This window comes from Callospermophilus lateralis, chromosome 18, assembly GCF_048772815.1.
Source record: "Callospermophilus lateralis isolate mCalLat2 chromosome 18, mCalLat2.hap1, whole genome shotgun sequence".
Taxonomy (NCBI): Eukaryota; Metazoa; Chordata; class Mammalia; order Rodentia; family Sciuridae; genus Callospermophilus; species Callospermophilus lateralis.
Window position 1 is genome coordinate 23,206,981 of NC_135322.1, and position 21,598 is coordinate 23,228,578.

Consider the following 21,598-nt stretch of genomic DNA (forward strand, 5'->3'; position numbering starts at 1 on the left):
TGTCGGGGGAAGCTCCCACTGCACCCAGGGTCGAGGAGACTCCCCCCTATAGGGGTGAGACTTCTCTAACCTGAGTAGAGGGGGAAGCTCTTATATTATCACCCCCATGGTTGAGGGGATTCCCCTCTCTAGGAAGAAGAACCCTCCAACCTGGGTGTCAGGGGGAGTTTCCACAGCACCCAGGATCCTGGGACTCCTCCTTCTATGGGCGAGACCCTTCCAACCTGGATGGCAGAGGGGAGTTCCCGATGCACCCAGGGTCGAGGGGCCACCCCCCCTAGGGGGGAGATCTCTCCAACCTGGGTTAGGGGGGAGATTCCACCTCACCCAGGGTCGAAGGTTCTCCCCCTCTAGGATGGAGACCCCTCAACCTGGATGTCTGGGGGAGCTCCCACCATACCCAGTGTCTAGGGGACTCCCCTTCAGGGGCGGGATCCCTCCATCCAGGGTGTCAGGGGGAGCTCCCACTGCACCTGAGTCGATGGGACTTCCCACTCTAGGGGCAAGACCCCTCCAACCTGGGTGTCGGGGGTAGCTCCCAGCACACCCAGGGTCAAGGGGACACCCCCTCTAGTGGCATGACCCCTACAACTTGGGTGTTGGGGAGAGCCCTTATACCATTGCCCCCAGGGTCAAGTGGACTCCCCCATCTCGGGGGGAGGACCCCTCCAACCTGTCTTTGGGGAGGAGCACACGACGCACCCAGGGTTGAGGAGCCATCCCCCTCTAGGGGTGTAACACCTCCAACCTAGTTGTCGGGGGGAGCTCCCAACACACCCAAGGTCGAGGAGCCTTCCTCCTCTAGGTGGGAACCCCTCCAACCTAGGTGTCAGGGTGTGCTCCCAAAGCACCAATGGTCGAGGGGTCTTCCTCCTAGGTGGGAGACTCCTTCAACTTGTGTGTAGGGGGGAGTTCCCACCGCACCCAGGGTCAAAGGGACTCCCCCCTCTAGGGGCAAGACCCCTCCAACCTGGGTGTCAGGGGGAGGTCCCACTGCACCCAGGATCGAGGGGCCACACCACTCTAGTAGCAAGACCCCTCTAACGTGGGTTTCAGGGGGAGCTCCCGCCGCACCCAGGATCGAGGGGACTCCCTCCTCTAGGGGCAAGACTCCTCCAATCTGGGTGTTGAGGGGAGATTCACCACACCCATGGTCGAGAGAACTCCCCCTCAGGGGCGAGACTTCTCCATTGTGGGTTTCGCGGGGAGCTCCCGCCACACACAGGTTCAAGTGGACTAATCCTCTAGGGGCGAGACCCCTCCAACCTGGGTTTTGGGGAGAGTTTCTTCCGCACCCAGGGTCGTGGGGATTTCCCCCTCTATGGGTGAGACCCCTCCAACCTGGGTGGCAGGGGGAGATCCCAACGAACCCAGGATCGAGGGGCCACCCTCCTCTAGGGGGTAGGCCCCTCCAACCTGGGTTGGGGGGAGATTCTGCTGCACCCAGGGTCAAGGAGCCTCCCCTCTCTAGGGGGAAGACACCTCCAACCTAGGTGACTTGGGAGCTTCTGACACACCCAAGGTCGAAGGGCCTTCCTCTAGTGGGAAGACACTTCCAACCTGGGTGTTGGAAGGAGCTCCCGCTGCACCCAGGGTCTTCCCCCTCTAGGATGGAGATCCCCCAACCTGGGTGTCAGGGAGAGCTCCCACCTCACCCAGGGTCTAGGAGACCCCCCCCTCTAGGGGCGAGAATCCTCCAACCTGGGTGTCGGGGTTAGCTCCCACCACACCCAGGGTTAATGGGACTCCCATTCAGGGGTGGGACCCCTCCAACCTGGGTGTCGGGGGGAGCTCCCACCACACCCAGGGTCGAGGGGACTGCCCCCTCTTGGGGTGAGAACCTTACAACCTGGGTATCAGGGGGAGCCCTTATACCATTGTCTCCAGAGTCGAGAGGATTCCCCCATCTAGGTGAGAGACCCTCCAACTTGTGGGTTGGGGGGAGCTCCCACCACACCTAGGGTTGAGGGGCTACCCCCTTCTAGGGGGAGACACCTCCAACCTAGGTGTTGGAGGGAGCTCCCAACGCAGCCAGGGTCGAGGGGCCTTCCTCCTCTAGGTGGAAGAACCCTTCAACGTGGGTGTCAGGGGGATTTCCCGCCCAACCTGGGGCAAAGGGCCTCCCCCCTCTAGGGAGGGGACCACCCTCAAACTGGGGGTCACAGGGAGCTCCTGCTGCACCCAGGGTTGACAGGACTATCACCTCTAGGGGAAAGACCCCCCCAACCTGGGTGTCGGGGGGAGCTCCACCCACACACAGGGTCTAGGTGACTTCCCCTTCTAGGGGCAATACCCCTCCAACCTGGGTGTTAGGGGGAGCTCCCTCTGTACCCAGGGATTTGGGGACTACCACCCTCTAGGGGTGATTACCATCCATTCTGGGTATTGGGGGGAGATCCCACCACACCCATGGTAGAGGGGACTCCCCTTCTAGGGGCAAGACCCCTCTAACCTGGGTATTGGGGGTGGTACCACCTCACCCAGGGTCGAGGGGACTCCCTCTCTAGGGGGGTATTCCTCCAACTTGGGTGTTGGAGGGAGCTCCCACCACACCCAGGGTCGAGGGGATTCCTCTGTCTAGGGCCGAGACCCCTACAAGCTGGGTTTGGGGGAGCTCCTGCAGCACCCAGGGTCAAGACCCCTCCATTCTGGGTGTTGGGGGGAGTTTTCACAGCACCCACTGTTGAGGGAACTCCTCTCTCTAGGGGTGAGACCCCTCCAATCTAGGTGTCTGAGGGGGAGCTCTTATCACCACAACTAGGGTTGAGGGGACTCCCTTTTCTAGTGTTGAGACCCCTCCAACCTGATTGTAGGGGAGAGATCCCACTGCACCCAGAATGGAGGGGCCTCCCCATAATAGGAGGGAGACCCATCCAACCTGGGTGTTGGGGGAGCTCCCACCACACCCAGGGTCAAGGGAACCCCCGTCTAGGGGCAAAAACTCCGTCCTGGGTGTCGTGGGGAGCTCTCACCGCCCCCGTGGTTGAGGGTATTCCCCTTCTAGGGGTGAGACCCCTCCAACTTGGGTGTTGGGGGAGACCTTATACCATCACACCAAGGGTTTAGAGGTCTCCCCCATCTAGGGGTGAGACCCCTCCAACCTGGTGTCAGGGGGGGCTTTCACCACACCCAGGGTGGAGGGGTACTGCACTCTAGGGGGGAGACCCCTCCAACCTGGGTGTTGGGGGGAGCTCCCATGGTATGCGGGGTCAAGGAGACTTCACCCTCTAGGGGTGAGACCCCTCCAACCTGGGTGTTCGGGGGAAGCTCACAACACACCCAGTGTCGAGGGGACTTCCCTCTAGGGGGTAGACCCCCCCCCAACCTGAGTATCGGGTGGAGCTCTAGCCGCACCCAGGGTCGAGGGGACTCCCCCCTCCAGAGGAGAGACCTCTCCACCTGAGTGTTGGGGGGCACTCCCACTGCACCCAGGGTCAAGGGGACTCCTCCATCTAGTGGTGAGACCCCTCCAACCTGTGTGTCATGTCGGGGAAGCTCCCACCACACCCTGGTTTAAGGGGATTCCCCCCTCTAGGGAAAAGACCCCTCAAAATTAGGTGTTGCGGGGAGCTCCCACCGCATCTAGGGTCACAGAGCCTTCCCCTTCTAGGTGGGAGAAACATTCCAACCTGGGTATTGGGGGAAGCTTCCACCGCACATATGGTCGAGTTGACTCTCCCTTTTAAGTGTGACACCCCTCCAACCTGGATGTCGAGGGTACCTTCCTATGTACCCAGGGTCGAGGTGACTCCCCCCCTCTATCAGCGAGACCCCTCCAACCTGGGTGACGAGTGTAGCTCCTACCACACCCAAAGTCGAGGAAAATCCCCCATCTAGGGGCAAGACCCCTCAATCCTGGGTGTTGAGGTAGCTCCCACTGCATCCTGGGTCGAGGGGCCTCCGTTCTCTAGTGGGGAGACCTGTCCAACCTGGGTGTCGTGGGGAGCTTCCAAAGCACCCGGGGTCAAAGGGTCTCCTATCTCGAGGGGGGAGACCACTTCAACCTGGGTGTTGGGGGGATCTCCCACTGCACTCAGGGTTGAGGGTCCTTTCCCCTCTTGGGGGGAGATCCCTCCAACCTGGGTGTCAGAGGGAGCTCCCACCGCAGCAAGGGATGAGGGGCCTTCTCCCTCTAGGGGGAAACCCTTCCAATCTAGGTGTCTGGGGGAGCTCATATACCACAGCACCCAGTGTCAAGGGGCCTCCCCATCTAGGGGCTAGACCCCTCCAACCTGGGTGTTGGGGGAGCACCTACCGCACCCAAGGTCGAGGGGACTCCCCCACCTCTAGGAGCAAGACCTCTCTAACCTGGGTGTCTGGGTAGATCCCACTGCACCCACGTTCAAGGAGATTCCCCCCTGTAGGGGCGAGACCCCACCAAACTTGGTGTCAGGGAGAGCTCCCACCACACAAAAGGTCAAGGGGACTCCCACCTCTAGGGGCGAGACCCCTCCAACCTGGTTGTCTGGAGGAGCATTTATACCATCAAACCCAGGGTCGAGGGGACTCCCCTCTCTAGGTGGAATGCTCCCACCCCATCCAGGTCAAAGGGGACACTCGCCTCTAGAGGGGAGACCCCTTGAACCAGGGTGTCAGTGGAAGCTCCCACCGCACCCAGGGTAGAGGGAAATTTTGCCTCTAGTTAGGAGACCCCAAAAACTGGAGTGTCGGGAGGAGCTCCCACCGCACCCAGGGTCATGGGGACTCCCCCCTCTAGGGAAGAAATGCCTTGAACCATCGTATTGGGGGGAGCTCCCACAGCTCCCAGGTTAGAGGTGATTCCCACCTCTTGGGGTGATATCCTTTAAACTGGAGTGTTGGTGGGAATTCCCACTGCACCCAGGTAGAGAGGAATCCTGCCTCTAGGGGGGAGACCCCTCCAACCAAGGTGACGGGGGAGCTCCCACTGCACCCAGGGTAGAGGGGACTGCTGCCTCTAAGGGGAGACCCCTCAAACCGGGGTGTCAGGGTGAGCTCACAAAGCAACAGGATAGAGAGGACTCCTGAGTCTAGGGGGAAGACCACTAAACCGGAGTGTTGGGGGTAGATACCAATGCACTCTGCTTAGAGGAGACTCTCGCCTCTAGGGGAGAGACCCATCGAATAGGCTTGTCAGGGGGAGGTGCCACCACACCCAGGGTAGAGGGGATTATCCCCTCTAGTGGGGAGACCCCTCGAACCGGGGTGTTATAGAGAGCTCCCACTGCACTCAGGGTAGAGGAAAATCCTGCCTCTAGGGGAGAGACCTCTTGAATTGAAGTGTCAGGGGGAGCTCCTACTACACACAGGGAAGAGGGTCTCCCACCTTTAGGGGGGAGACTCCTCGAACCAGGGTGGCATGGGGAGCTTCCACTGCACCCAGGGTAGAGGGGATGCCTCAAACAGGGGTGCTGGGGGGAGCTCTTAGACAACCGCACCCAGGGTCGAGGTGTCTCCCCGCTCAACAGGGGAGACACCTCGCATAGGGGTGTAGGGGGAACCTTGTAGAACACCACACCCAGGGTCAAGTAGCCTCCCACCTTTAGGTGGGAGACGCCTTGCACTGGGGTGTCAGATGGATCTTGTACACCACCACACCCAGAATTGAGGGGGCTCCTGCCTCGAGATGGCAGATGCCTTACACCCGGGTGTAAGGGGAGCTTACATCACCGCAACCAGGGTAGTGGGGGCTCCTGCCTGGAGGCGGGAGACACCTCACACTGGAGTGCCAGGGGGAGCACGTACACCACCACAACCAGGGTCAAGGGGGCTCCCCACTCAATGCGGGAGACACCTCATATCTGGGGTGTTGGGAGGAGCTTGTACACCAGCACACCCAGGGTCAAGGTGGCTCCTGTCTCGAGGTGGGAGACATGTCTCACTGGGATGTTGAGGGAAGCTAGTACACCACCACACCCAGGGTCGAGGAGTCTCCTGCCTTGAGGGGGAAGAGCCTCGCACCAGGGTGTCAGGGGGAGCTTGTACACCACGCGTCCAGGTGGGCTCACCTCTCTACAGGAGAGACACCTCGGAAGGGGATGTCGGGGGGAGTTTGTACACCAACCCCCCAGGGTTGAGGGGAATACCTGCTCGATGGGGGAGATGCCTCAAACCAGGGTGTCGGGGAGAGCTCCTATAGCACCACAACCTTGGTCGAGGGGTGTACACTCTCGATGGGGAGACTCCTCGAACTGGGGTGTCCTGGGAACTGGTACACCACTGCATCCTGTGTCGAAGGGATCACGTCTGGAGACAGAATACACCTTGCACCCAGGGTAGAGTAGGTTCCCCCCTCAAAAGGGAGAGGCCTCAAACCGGGGTGTCCGAGGAAGCTCTACACTACTGCATCCTGGGTCGAGGAGGCTCACATCTCAAGGTGGGAGACACCTGCACTAGGGTTGCGGAGAGAGCTTGTATACCACCGCACCCAGGGTCGAGTGGGCTACCACCTTGATGGGGGAGACACCTTGAACTGGGGTGTTGGAGGGATCTCATTCACCAACGCACCCTGGTCGAGGGGGCTCCCCCCTCAACGGGGAGATGACTCGAACCAAAGTGTCTGGGGGAGTTCATACACCACCACACCCAGGGTCGGAGATCCTCCTGCCTCGAGGCAAGAGACGCCTCAAACCAGAGTGTCTGGGGAACTCATACACCACCGCACCCAGGTTTGAGGGGGTACTAGCCTCCAGGCGGGAGATGCCTCGAACCGGAGTGACAGGGAGAGCTTGTACACCACCACAACCAGGTTCGAGGGGGCGACTGCCTTGATGGTGTATATGCCTCTCAATGCGGTGTTGGGGGGAGCTCATACACCACCGAACACAGGGTGGAGGGTGCTCCCGCCTACAGGTGCGAGATGCCTCACACCAGGGTGTCAGGGCGAGCTTGTTCACCAATGCAACCAGGGTCAAGGGGGCTACCCCCTCGATAGTGGAGATGCCTCACACTGCGGTGTCGGGGGAGCTCCTACACCACCACATCCAGGGTCAAGGGGGCTTCCCCCTCAATGAGGGAGATGCTTTGAACCTGGATGTTGGAAGGACCTCATACACCACTCCACCCAAGGTCATGGGGACTCCTACCTTGATGGGGGGAGATGCCTCAAACTTGTGTGTCAGTGGGGAGCTCATACACCACAGCACCCAGGGTCGAAGGGGCCTCCCCCTCCATGGGGGAGACACCTCCAACCGGGGTGTCGGTGTGAGCTCCTACACCACCGCACCCAGGGACAAGGGTGCTTGCCTCTAGATGGAGAGATGCCTCAAAGGATGGTGTCGGGGGACCTCGTACACCACTGCATGCAGGATCAAGGGGACTTTCTCCTTGACGGGGGAGATGCCTCGAACAGGGTGTGGGGGGAGCACTTACACCACTGTACCCAGGGTCTATGGGGCTTCCCACTTGGTGGGGGAGACACCTTGAAACGGGGTGTCGAGGGGAGTTCGTACACCTCTGCACCCAGTGTCGAGGGGGCTCGTTCCTCGAGGGGGAAGACACCTCCCACCAGGGTGTTGGGGGGAGCTCATACACTACCACACATAGGGTTGAGTGGGCTCCTGCCTTGAGGCAGGAGACGCCTCACACTGGGGTGTTGGGGGGAGCTCTTACACCACCGCAACCAGGGTCGAGGGGGTTACCATCTCTATGGTGGTGACGCCTTGAACCGGGGTGTCAGGGAGACTCCTACACCACCACACTGAGGGTCGAGGGGGCTCCCGCCTCGAGGTAGGAGACGCTTTGTACTGAGGTGTTCGGGTGAGCACGTACACCACCGCAACCCGGGTTCAGGGGCTCTCCCCTCCACTGGGGAGACGTCTCCACCGGGATTCGGTGCAGCTCGTATACCACTGCAACCAGGGTCGAGGGGGCTACTATCTCGACAGGGAGATGCCTTGAACTGGGATTTTGGGGGGAGCACCCAGGGCCGAAGGGGCTCCCGCCTCAAGGCGGAAAAGGTCTCGCATTGAGGTGTCAGGGGGAGCTCCTACAGCACCACAACCAAGGTCAAGGGGAATACCACCTCAATGGGGGTGACGCTTCAAACCATTGTTTTGTGGGGAGCAGGTACACCACCACACCCAAGGTCGAGGTGGATCCCCCCTCGACAGGGGAGACGACTCTAACTGGGGTGTCGAGGTGAGCTCGTACACCACCACCCCCAGGCTAGAGGGGGCTTCCCGCTTGGCCAGGGAGACACCTCGAACAGAGAGGTCGGGGGAGCTCATATACCACCTTGTCCAGGGTTGAGGGGGCTCCCCCTCTTGATGGTAAGATGCCTTGCACTGGGGTTTTGCGGGGAGCTTGTATACCACTGCACCCTGGGTCGAGGGGGCTTCCTCCTTTATGGGGAAATGCCTTGACCCAGGGTTTTGGGGGAAGCTTGTAAACTACTGTTCACATGGTTAATGGGGCGCCCCGCTCGATTGGGGAGATGCCCCACACAGGGGTGTCAGGTGAAGTTCATACACCACTGCACCCAGAATCGAGGGGGCTCCTGCCTTGAGGCGGGATATGCCTTGAAACAGAGTGTAGGGGAAGCTCATACACCACCGCACCAAGGGTTGAGGGGGTCCTGCTCGAGGAAGGAGATGCCTCGCACCAGGATGTTGATGGGAGCTCGTACACCACTGCTCGTAGGGTTGAGGGGGCTCACGCCTTGAGGCCGGAGACACCTTGCATTGGGATGTTGGAGGGAGCTTGTACACCACTGCAACCAGGGTGGATGGGTTTCCCCCTTGACAGGGAGAGGCCTCAAATTGGGATGTCAGGGGGAGCTCCTAACCTCCTCACCCAGGGTCCAGGGTTTCCCCCATCGACCAGGATGTCTGAGGGAACTTTTAGACCACTGCACTCAAGGTTGAGGGGGCTCTCCACTCGACAGGGTAGATGCCTCACACCAGGGTGTCGGGAGGAGCTCTGCAACCAGGATCGAGGGGGCTCAGGCCTTGAGGCAGGAGACGCTTCACACCCGGGTGTCTGGGGGAGCTCATACACCACTGCACCCGAGGTCGAGGGGGCTCCTGCCTCAGGCTTGTAATGCCTCACACTGGTTTTCAGGGGAGCTCATACACCACCACATCCAGGGTTGATGGGCTCCCCGCTTGATGGGGGAGACACCTCAAACGGGGGTGTTGGGGGGAGGTTGTATACCACCGCACCCAGGGTGGAGAGGAATCCTCGTTCAACGGGAGAGATGCCTTGAACCAGGGTGTCTGGGAGATCTCATACACCACCGAACCCTGGGTCGAAGAAGCTCTCACCTCAAGGAGAAGATGCCTCCAACAGGGGTGTCCGGGGGAGCCCCTACACCATCGCCCAGGGTCGAAGGTGCTCCCGCATCAAGGCGGCAGACGCTAGTACCAGAGTGTCAGGGGGAGCTCGTACACCACAGCCCCCAAAGTCTAGGTGCCTCCCACTTTGAGGTGGGAGATGTCACCACCGGGGTGTCAGGGAGAGATCATATAACACCTCACCCAGAATTGAGGGGGCTCCTGCCTCTAGGCAGGTACGCCTCATACCAGGGTGTCGGGTTGAGCTGGTACACCATCATACCAGAGTCCCCTCAACCAGGAGATGCCTCTCACCCGGGTGTCGGGGGGAGCTCATACACCACCTCACCCAGGATTGACGAGGCACTCAGATCGATGGGGGAGATACCTCGACCGGGGTGTCAGGAGAAGCACATATGCCACTGCGCCCAAGTCAAGGAGGCTTACCACTTGAAGAGGGAGATGACTTGAATGGGAATGTCAGGGATTGCTCATACACCACCTTGCTCAGGGTCAAGGGTCCCCCAGCTCAATGGGGGAGATGACTTGAACCAGATTGTCGAGGGGATCTGGTATACCACTGCACCCAGGGTCCAGGGGCTAGCCCCTCTATGTGAAAGATGCCTCAAACCAGGGTATTGGGGGGAGCTTTGTACCACTGCACCCAGGATCCAGGGAGCTCCCTCTACAGGGAGATGCCTCAAGATGGGGTATCGGTGGGAGCTTGTACACCACCGCAACCAGGGTCGAGGTGGCTACCGCCTCTATGGGAAGATGCCTCGAACCAGGGTGTCGGGGGGAGCTCATCCACTACTGCACCCAGGGTCCAGAGGGCTCTCACCTCGACAAGGGAGACACCTCGAACCGGGCTGTTGGGGGGAACTCGTATACCACCGCACCTATGGTTGAGGGGGCTCCCTGCTCCATGGGGGAGACCACCCGCACAAGTGTGTCAGGGGAAATTTGTACACTACCACACCCTGTGTCAGGGGGCACCCACCTCGAGGCGGGAGATGCCTCTGCCAGGGTGTGGTGGGGAGCTCATACACCACTGCATCCAGAATCAAGGGGGCTTCTGCCTCAAGGCGGGAGACACCTAGCACTGGAGTGTAGGGGGAGCATGTACACCACCGCAACCAGTGTCAAGGGGGCTCCCTGCTTGATGGGGGGACGCCACAAACAGGGTTGTCAGGGGGAGCTCATACACCACTGCACCCAGAGTTGAGGGGGTTACCACCTCGAGGCGGGGACTCCTCACACTGGGATGTCCGTGGGACCTCATACACTACTGTACCAGTGTCAAGGGGGCTCCACCCTCCATGGGGAGAAGCCTCGAATTGGGGTTTCGAGGGGTGCTTGTAGACCACCTAGCCCAGGGTTCAGGGGGCTCCCCCCTCAACAGGGGAGATGCTTTGCACCAGGGTGTTGGGGGGAGCTCATAGGCCACCGCACCAAGGGTGGAGGGGGATCTCCGCTAGACGGGGGAGATGGCTTACACCAGGGTGTTGTGTGGAGCTCTTACACCACCATACACAGGGTGGAGTGTGCTCCCACATCAAGGCAGGAGACCCCTCGCACTGGGGTGTTGGGGTGAGCTCGTTCATCACTGCAACCATGGTCTACAGGGCTACCACCTAGACGGTGGAGATGTCCCAATCCGGGGTGTTGGGGGGAGCTCATACACCACCACAACCAGGGTCGAGTCGGCTCCCATCTTGAGGTGGGAGACGCCTCTCACTTGGGTGTCTGTGGTAGCTCCTATACCACCACACCCAGGGTCAAGGTGGTGCCCCCCTCCACGGGGGAGATGCTTTGATGAGGATGCTGGAAGGACCTCATACACCACTCCACCCAAGGTCATCGGGGCTCCCCCCTGGATGGAGGAGATGCCTTGAACTAGGGTGTCGGGTGGATCTTGTACACCACTGAACCCTGGGTTGAAAGGGCTCCCCTCTCAACAAAAGGACACCCCAAACCTGGGTGTCTGGGGGAGCTCACACACCACCACTTCCAGGGTTGAGGGGACCCCCCCTCGATGGGGGAGATTCCTTGAATGGGGGTGTCAGGGGGAGCTTGTACACCACTGCACCCAGGGTCTACATGGCTCCCCACTCAATGGGGGAGACACCTCTAACCGGGGGGGGGTGAGAGGAACTCATACATCACCGCACCCAGTATTGAGAGGGCTCCCCACTGGATGGGGGAGATGCCTTGAACTGGGGTGTCATGGGGAGCTTGTACACCACTGAACCCAGTGTCGAGGGGCCTCCTGCCTTAAGGGGGAAAACGCCTCACACTGGAGTGTCGGGGGGAGCTATTACACCACCACACACAGGGCCAAGGTCATTACCACCTCTATGGTGGTGACGCCTCAAACCAGGGTGTCAGAGGGGCCTAGTACACCACTGCACCCAGGATCCAGGGGGCTCCCACCTCTAGGTGGGAGATGCCTTGCACCGGGGTGTCGGGCAAGCTGGTACACCACCACAACCAGGGTCGAGGAAGCTCCCCACTCAAAGGGGGAGACACCTCACACTGGGATATCAGGGCAGCTGGTATACCACCACACACAGGGTCGAGGGAGCTATCATCTCGACGGGGGAGACGCCTCGCACTGGAGTGTCAGGGGGAGCTCATACACTACTGTGCCCTGGGTTGAGGTGACTCCCACCTTGAGAAGGAAGATGCCTCACACCGGGGTTTTGGGGGGAGCTCATACAGCACTGCAAACAAGGTTGAGGTAGATACCTCCTCAGCGGAGGTGATGCCTTGAACCATGGTTTTGGGGGGAGCTGGTACACCACTGAACCCAGGGTCGAAGTGGATCCCCCTTGACAGGGGGATACTCCTCAAATCAGGGAGTCTGGAGGAGCTCCTACACCACTGCACTCAGGATTGAGGGGGCTCCTCACTCGACGGGGGAGACACTTTGAACCGGGTGTCATGTGGAGCTAGTACACCACACCACCCAGGGTCGTGGGGGCTCCCCCCTTGACAAGGGAGATGCTAGAACTGGGGTGTCAGGGCGAGGTCATACACCACTGCACCCAGGATTGAGGGGGCTTTCCGCTTGGCTGGGGAGAAACCTCGAACTGGGGTGTCAGGGGGGAGCTCGTAAACCACCTTGTCCAGGGTCAAGGGGGCTCCCCCCTCAATGGGGTATATGCTTCGAATGGGGAATCCCTGCTTGACAGAAAAGATGCCTTGATCTGGGGTGTCATGTGGAGCTTGTACACCACTACAACCAGAGTCGAGGGGGCTCTTGACTCGAGGCGGGAGACACCTTACCCTTGGGGTGTCAGGGGGAGCTGGTACACCACTGTATCAGGGTCAAGGGGCCTCTCCACTCAACAGGGGATACACCCCAGAGTGGGGTGTTGAGCCTAGTTTGTACACCACCGCATCAGTTTCGAGGGGGCTCTGCTCTAGACCGGGGAGATGCCTAGCACCACTAGGGTGTCGGGAGGAGCTCGTACACCACCTGATCCAGGGTCGAGGGGGCTTCTCGCTCATGGGGGAGACACCTCAAACAAGGTTTTGTGGGGAGCTCATATACCATCATGCCCAGGGTCGAGGGGGCTTCCCCCTCAGTGGGGGAGATGCTTCGAACAGGGATGTTGGGGGTTGTTCGTATACCACTGCACCCAGGGTTGAGGTAGATACTGCCTTGATGGAGGTGACACCTCAAAGTGTGGTTTCAGGGGGAACTGGTACACCACCGCACCCAGGGTTGAGGTGGATGCCCCCTCGAGGGGGAATATGCCTTGAACCAGGGAGTCGGGAGGAACTCCTATACCACTGCATCCAGGGGCTACGGGGCTCCCCCCTCGACAGGGGAGGTGCCTCATACTGGGTGTCATGTGGAGCTTGACACCACCGCATTTAGGGTTGTGGGAGCATCCCCCTCGATGGGAGAGATGCCTCTAACCGGGGTGTCAGTGAGAGATCATACACCACCTCACCCAGGGTCCAGGGGGTTTCCCCCTCGAAGGGGGAGATGATTCGAACCCGGGTGTGGGGGGAGCTTGTATACCACCACAACCAGGGAGGAGGGGGCTCCTGCCTTAAGGCGGGAGACATCTCACACCTGGGTGTCAGGGGGAGCTCCTACACCCAAGGTCGAAGGGGCTCCTGCCTCGAGGCTGGTAATGCCTGGCATCAGGGTGTCAGGGGGAGCTCAAACACCACCGCAACCAAGGTCGAGGGGCCTCCTGCCTCGAAGCTTATTATGCTTCACACCTGGGTGTTGGGGGGAGCTCATACACCACCGTGTCCAGGGTCGAGTAGGTTCCCCCCTCGATGGGGGAGACGCCTCAAACGGGGGGTTGGGAGGAGCTCATAAACCACCGCACCTAGGATCAAGGGGAATCCCTGCTCAACCGGGGAGATGCCTCGAACCAGGGTGTCAGGGGGATCATGTACATGACCACAACATGGGCTGAGGGGGCTCCCCCCTCAACGGGAGATGCCTTGAACTGGGGTGTACAGGGGAGCTCATACACCACTGAACCCAAGGTCGAGGGGGTTCCTGCTTGGAGTCTGGAGACGCCCTGCTCTGTGATGTCTGGGGGGAGCTCGTACACCACCACACCTAGGGTTGAGAGGAATCTCGCTTAATGGGGGAGATGCCTCGAAATGAGGTGTCAGGGGGACCTCGTAATCACCTCAACTTCAGTAAGGGGGCTCCCCCCTCAATGGGGAGATGCCTCAAACCGGGGTGTCTGGGGGAGCTCATACACCACCGCACCCAGGGATGAGGGGGATCCTGCATCAATATGGGAGACTCCTTGCACCAGGGTTTCAGGGGGAGCTCATTCGCTACCACATGCAAGGTCAAGGGGGTTCCCGCCTTGAGGCCTGAGATGCCTCACACCAAAGTATCAGGGGAAGCTTGAACATCAAGGCAACAAGGGTCGAGGGGGTTCCCATTCGACGAGGGAGATGCTTGGCACTGGGGTGTCGGGGGAGCTCGTACACCACAGCCCCAAGGGTCAAGGGGGCTCCCGCTCGAGGTGGGTGATGTTCTGCACTGTGGTGTTGGGGGGAGGTCGTACAACACCTCACACTGAATCAAGATGCCTCGAACCCGGGTGTCAAGGGAATAACGTACACGACCACAATACGCCTCAAGGCAGGAAACGCCTTGCACTGGGATGTCGGGGAGAGCTGGTACACCACCGTATCAGGGTTGAGGGTCCTCCCGGCTGGACGGGGGAGACACCTCGAACCAGGATGTCGGGTGTAGCTCATATGCCACCACACCCAGAGTTGAGGGAGTTCCCTGCTCAATCGGGGAGATGCCTCGCACCAGGGTGTTGGGGGTAGCTGTACACCACCTTGCCCAGGTTCGAGGTGGCTCCCTGCTTTACTGGGAAGATACCTCAAACGGGGTGTCAGGGAGGTGGTGTAAACAGCGTGCAGTGTCGAGAGAGGCCCCCGCTCAATGAGGGAGATGCCGCAAATGGGGATGTCGGGGGTTGCTCCTACTGCACCGCACACAGGGTTGAGGTGGCTCCCCGCTCAATGGGGGAGATGCTTCGAACCAGGTTTTCAGGGGGAGCTCGAACAGCACCTCTTCCAGGGTTGAGGAGGATCCCCCCTCAAAGGAGAGAAGTCGCCCACCTCGAGCTTGAAGACTGCCGCAGTCAATGACCCAGTCTGGCTGGGCACAAATCAGGAGCCACTCAAGCAGGAACAAACTTTATTTCTGAACTCCCACAGCACTTCAAGCACACTCCCCAGGAACTCTCCTCAATGCCATCACACGGCTCCTCCAGGAACACACCACACACAAACCAGAGCTCTCCCTGGGAACTCTCCCGGAACACCACCTGGCTGCCACATGCATTCACAATAGGAACCCCACTAGAACTCAACTGGAACTCCAAAGTAGCGGGCGCCTGGTGGGGGGAAGTAAAGGTCTAATATACAATTGAATACACAGCCTGTTTCAATCCAGCATCATCCAGTCACAGCAATTATAGATGTCTTAACTTAATATCATCATCTTAATGGCTCCCCTCTCAACCATTACTTCTGGCAAAATGCCAGGGGCCATTCCAACTCGGCTGTGGCTCTCAACATCTCCCCCTTTCTGTTTAATTAAACACCAAGCATGTGGCTTAGGGACCGTGCCTGTCTTAGGTTGTCCAATACTACACATGGTCCTTAACCGTCATCGGATGAGCTGACCTCAAGGCATCACCCTCCTGTCTTAGGTTGGTACCATTGCAATTGGATCTTACCCATCGTTGACTACCAGTCCAGCATATAGCCATACTAGTGGATAGGCCTTTGCACCAGTGTGTGGGGGGGTGAGGTTCTGTGTCTCACCTCTGTTGGCCCCCAAATTTGGCCTTTGCACCAGCGGGGGGGTGAGGTTCTTTGCTTCACCTCTGTTGGCCCCCCAATTTGGCCTTGTTGCCAGTGGGGGGGGGTGAGGTTCTTTGCTTCACCTCTGTTGGACCCAAATTTTAGACCATCACAAGCAGAAGGGAGGAGGATCCAAAATGCCACGACACCAAGCCAAATGACGGTTCCTTTTAGAAAAATTGTACCACCAATGAAACCATCAGTAAAGATACCCCGGCACTACCACAATTCGCTGCACCAACAGATAGTTCACAATGCATACAAGTGATACATAGTCCAGGGAAGTTCTGCAAACAGTTCAAAGCAGAGGAATCCTTCAATATGTCCATTTCCTCCCAAAGTAAATCGACTCCTTGACTGAGCATCACTTGTTGAGTTATTATTCATTGATGCATCAGTTTATACAGTTTGCTGTAATAGTTATCAAAGAAGTTGCAGTTTGGTTTTATCTTTGTCTTTACTGGCACTGGGATGAAGATAGGAATTCTGGCAATGATGGCTAAAAAAAAATTATGTAACAGTCCAGAAGACACTAAGAAAACAATTTTCTGAACAATTTACATTTTCCTGAAGAGAATTATTAAATATAATTAAAAGGAAAGGGGAAAGTAAACAAACATATCTGTTAATCTTTTTTTTTTTGTTCACATATTAAAACAATCCTCAACAGCTGTTTACCCAATTTAAATTAAACCATCTAAATCACGTGAATAAAAAAAAAAACTTTGGATTCATTTTTTCATGAGTGCTCCTCATATATGATATATGACATACGTACACACAGACATACAACACAAAACAGAAGTGTGCACACATAACACAACACATACAACAATAACATAATAGTAAAGGCCTTGTAGCTTTTCACAGGTGAAATCTCCATTGCAATGTTTAAAAACTCCACAGTCAAAAAATAGAACTGATCAGAAAAACATTAACCTAGGTCTGTATGAGCTCAAAAATCAAATAGAACTTCATGATGTGGGAAAAGGCAATAATAAAATAGATATTGAAAAAAGCATCCGGGTTACCACCTGGGTTTGACTCTTCTTTGGGTATCCCATCCTTTTTCCTGTAACTTGTATAATGGGTCTGAAAGTATTCCCACAAGCAAGCCCCAAGGTTTTTTACATTTGAAATAGGCCTTAATGGTGTTCATTATTCAAGCCTCCAGGTGTGGGAGAATCACTGTTGCAGATGTAAGAATAGCCAAGCTGGAGCTCTGGATATCAGCTGTTATAGATTTGAGCCAATCATCTTCTTTTTGGTCTGTAGAAATTGATTTTGTTAGTCTCTCTGGAATCCAAATCGGCTGCTGTTCTCCCTGTGGAGACACACAAACAGACCCTCAAATCCAGACAATCACTGGGTCAGGACCTTTCCATTGTTCTATTAGAATATCCTTCCAAAGTACCTTAGGCTTATGTACATTTTTGGACACATATGCCTTTTCACAGCACTAAGCCCTGATGAATCCAAATTTAAAAAGTTTAGAGTAAAAAGGGTTATTTTAAGTTTATCTTTGGGGGATATATACCCCTTCCAATTCCCTCTTTTTGCTTTAATAAGAACATTTTAATAGTTTGATGAGCTCTTTCAACTATGCCTTGTCCCTGTGGATTGTATGAGATTCTTGTTATATGAGTAATGCCAAATGATGAGCAAAATTATTTAAAAGAGGCAGAAGTATAGCCAGGGCCATTATCTGTTTTTAACTGTTTTGGAACATCCACAGTGGCCAAATTTTGTAAGCAATGAGCTATAATATCTTTAGTTTTTTCTCCGGCATGAAGGGAGCCCATAAAAAATCCAGAAGAAGTATCAACTGTAACATGCAAATATTTTAATTTTCCAAATTCTGGCATGTGTGTGACGTCCATCTGCCAAATATGATTAGGTATCAGTCCTCTAGGATTGACTCCAAGATTAACTTGTGGTAAAAAGGTCACACAATTTTGACATTGTTTTCTTAATTGTCTAGCTTGTTCCTTAATTATTTTAAAACACTTTTGTAAAGCATTAGCATTGACATGGAACCTTTTGTGAAAATTTGTAGCTTCTTCTAGTGTAGAAAAAATATGTATGTCATGTGTAGTTTTATCTGCTAAATCATTGCCCAAACTAAGGGCTCCAGACAATCCTGAATGTGCTCTGATATGTCCTATAAAGAATGGATTTTTTCTGTCCCAGATTAGACTTTGTATATTGGAAAAGAAAGAGAAAACCGTAGAGGAAGGGGAAATCCTACCAGCATCTTCAAGGGATACTATAGCATTAAGTATATACTGACTATCAGAATATAAATTAAATACAGAATCTTTAAACATCACAAAAGCTTGTAATACTGCGTTAAGCTCTACCTTTTGAGCTGATTTTTTGGGTACTAGAAATGTGAAACTTTGATCAGGAGTAACTATTGCTGCTGTACCATTATTTGACCCATCAGTGAATATATTTGGAGCATTCATGATAGTTGTTTTTCTTGTCATTTTTTGAAAAACTACAGGATGTGAAGACCAAAAAGACAGCAAAGGATTAGATGGTAAGTGATTATCAATGAAACATTAGATTTACACATGATTATTGCCCAAGTATTTAACTCATTAGCTAACTCATCAATTTTATCCATAGTATATGGAGTAATAAATTTATTAGGAGAAATTCCAAACACTCCCTTTGCTGCTTTCATTCCTTTGAGTATCAATTGTCCTGCAGCCTCAGGATACCTAGTAAGAATAGTGTTAGGAGAATAAGATAAATGTATCCACAATAATGGACATTCTTGCCAAAATACTCTTGTAGGAATATTTTTTGTTGGTAATACAATAAATAATAAAGTCAAACTTATATCAATTCTATCCAAATGCATATTTTTCATATATGTTTCAATGATTTTTAATGCCTTTCTTGCTTCAGGTGTTAACATGCGGGGTGAATTTGGATCTGATGGACCTTTTAGGATATCAAATAAAGGTCCCAACTCTCCTGTTGGTATGCCTAGATAAGGCCTTATCCAATTTATGTCTCCTAATAACTTTTGAAAGTCGTTAAGTGATTTGAGTTTTCTAGTCATATTTGAATTTTTGGTTGAGGATAATAGAATTCCTAAAATATTAATTGGAAAATTTAATTGTACTTTATCTATTGCTATCTCTAGATTATAATTTTTTAATAGTTTGTAAGTATGGCATAACATTCTAGCAATGTGCTTTTATCTTTGTGTGCTAATAATACATCATCCATATAGTAAAATATTTGTAGTTCAGAATTTTGATTTCTAAGTGGCTAGATTGCTTTGTTAACATAAATTTGACACATAGTTGGGCTGTTAGCCATCTCCTGAGGGAGTACTTTCCATTCATATCTCTGATCAGGACCTTCATGATTCAGTGCAGGGACAGTAAATGCAAAACATGGACTATCCTCAGGATGAATTGGAATTGAAAAAAAAATCTTTAATATCTCTAGCTAAAACATACCAGGTTTTTGGCAAAGCAGACAATTGAGGAATCCCTGATTGAGCAGGTCCCATAATAACCATCTCATTATTAATGGCTCTTAAATCTTGCAATAATCTCCATTTACCAGATTTATTTTAAAGACAAAAATGGGAGTATTATGGGGAGATACGGAAGGTTGTATATGTTCCTCCGCTAATACTGTTTGTCCAGGTCATAGGCTGCTTGTATCTTTTCTTTAGTCAGGGGCCACTGAGGAACCCATACTGGTCTTTCTGATTTCCAAGTAATTTTTATTGTCTCAGTGACCCCTCCTGAAAACCCAATTCATGTCTATCTATTTCTTGATCTATTTGTACTGGCACCACTATACTTTGTCCTTTTTTCTCCTAATCTTTTTCCTTTCCTAAAACCTGTCTAGCCATAATAGTGGGCACATTTGTATTGAAGTTATTTGTTAATGTTAGTCCTAATTGATCTAGGACATCTTGTCCCCATAAATTTATAGGAAGATGATCCAGTACATATGGCTGTATAGTTCCTTCACATCCTTCAGGATCCTTCCAATCTAATACCATTGCACTTCTATGGGGATTAGTTTCCACTTCTAGGCCTCGAAGTGTTTGAGTGTCTTGTTGTAATGGCCAATGTTTTGGCCATTCTTGACGAGAGATGATTGTAAGGTCTGCACCTGTATCCAATAGCCCATTAAATTCATGTCCTTGAATATTTAGTTTTAGTTTTGGGCATGAATCTAAATTTAAAGACAGCATATCCCAATTTACACCTGTGGAGCCTAATCCCCTGGAACCTCTTACTATAGTAATACTGGAAAATTTATCATGCAGGCTGGGTATTATTAATAACTGTTCTATTCTATCTCCTGGTGTAATTACTGATATACCTCTTGGAGAACTAGCTATAATTTTTATTTCCCCTTCATAATCAGGATCAATTACCCCAGATCTTATCATAAGTTCTTTAGAGTAGGAGAACTGCGTCCTAACAATATGCCTATTGTTCCTTGGGGAAGAGGTCCTTTTACTCCTGTGGGAATGATTTGAACTCCCATCTCTAGAGTTAGTACTGCTCATAAGCCAGTTGTTTTGTTAATGGCATTGCTTGTTCTGTATCCCCAAAAACTCTGGTAACTTTTTAAATAAGCCTATCTACAAATTCAGCGTAAAGTTCATTAGCTCCCTGTATTACCTTAGATAATTTACCTTGTAAATCTCCATGTCCTTGTTAAGTCTTCCATGCCCTACCTGATCTGCAACAATTTGTGCGTATATAGCAGGATCATATCTAATTTGTTGCTGCTGATCCTCATAAGGTCCTTTTCCTAACAACATATCTAGATTTCTCTGAGGAAATCGTCTAGCCGTCTCCGTGCAAAATTTCTCATTGGCAACCTTCCATAACAAATATTGCCCTCCATTTAGCACAGCTTTACACATACTAGCCCAATCTGCTGGAGTCATGTCCAATTTGGTAATGGATTCGACCATGCTTACAGTGAAGGGTACTTGGGGACCATAGGTTGTTACAGCCTCCTTTAACTGCTTCACTGTTTTTAAATGTAAAGCACGTTGAATTTGCTGCCCTCCTGCCTGCTCAAGTACAGGGTATGCTAATCTTTGAGGTCCTGTCTCAGGATCCCATCCATCAACTATGGGGGATGGGGGCCCCATAGGTGGAGCTGTTGGTTGGACACTTACGCCCTCTGGTGTTAGAAAGCTGTTAGTAGAAGCCTCTTGTTGTAATTTTTCCCCTGATAGTTCTTTCTTCTTTAAATTTTCTTCCTCTCTCTGACTAGCTCGAGATATCTTCTCTTTTACTTGATCTTCTACTAGAGTCTGAACTGAAGGCTTTGGACTAGGCAAACAAAATCATACCAATGTCCATAATGGTAATGTGCCAACTGGCAGAGTTCCTGGCTTTTTCTTTTTCTTTCCCCTTAAATCTTCACCATAATGGTCCCATTGTGATATATTCAACAAGTCCTCTTTAAAAAGCCATGAGCTACATTTTTGTATTTTATCAAAATATGCCCTGACTGTTTTTGGTTTTCCTGGGGTGCCTCCTTTCTCTAACAATTTACTTAACATTTTTTCGGTTTGTTTTTTGCTATTTTCTGATCTCATATTTCTGCTACAAGTATAATGCAACTCAACAAGATAACTCAAAACAAAACTGAAGCAAAACGAAACAAAAACATGGAACAAAAAATTGTTGTATCAATTTTCCTTTTTTCTTGAAATGTATATTTGTGGTCTATCTCTATCTCTACCTCAGGGCCAAACAACTTCAAACCTTGAGCCAACCACTTTTTGCAGTTTGCCTGAGAAAGTTCTAGGGATTGGCAGCTTGAAACAAGAACAAAACAAATCAAAACAAGTAAACATTGTTTTTTGAAATGGTCACCCATTCTCTCGCCTTCCCTCAGGGGCAAGCAATTTCACTCATCTCCAAGCTTCAGAGCTTCACGTGTTCCCCCCACAGGCCACCAAATGCTGC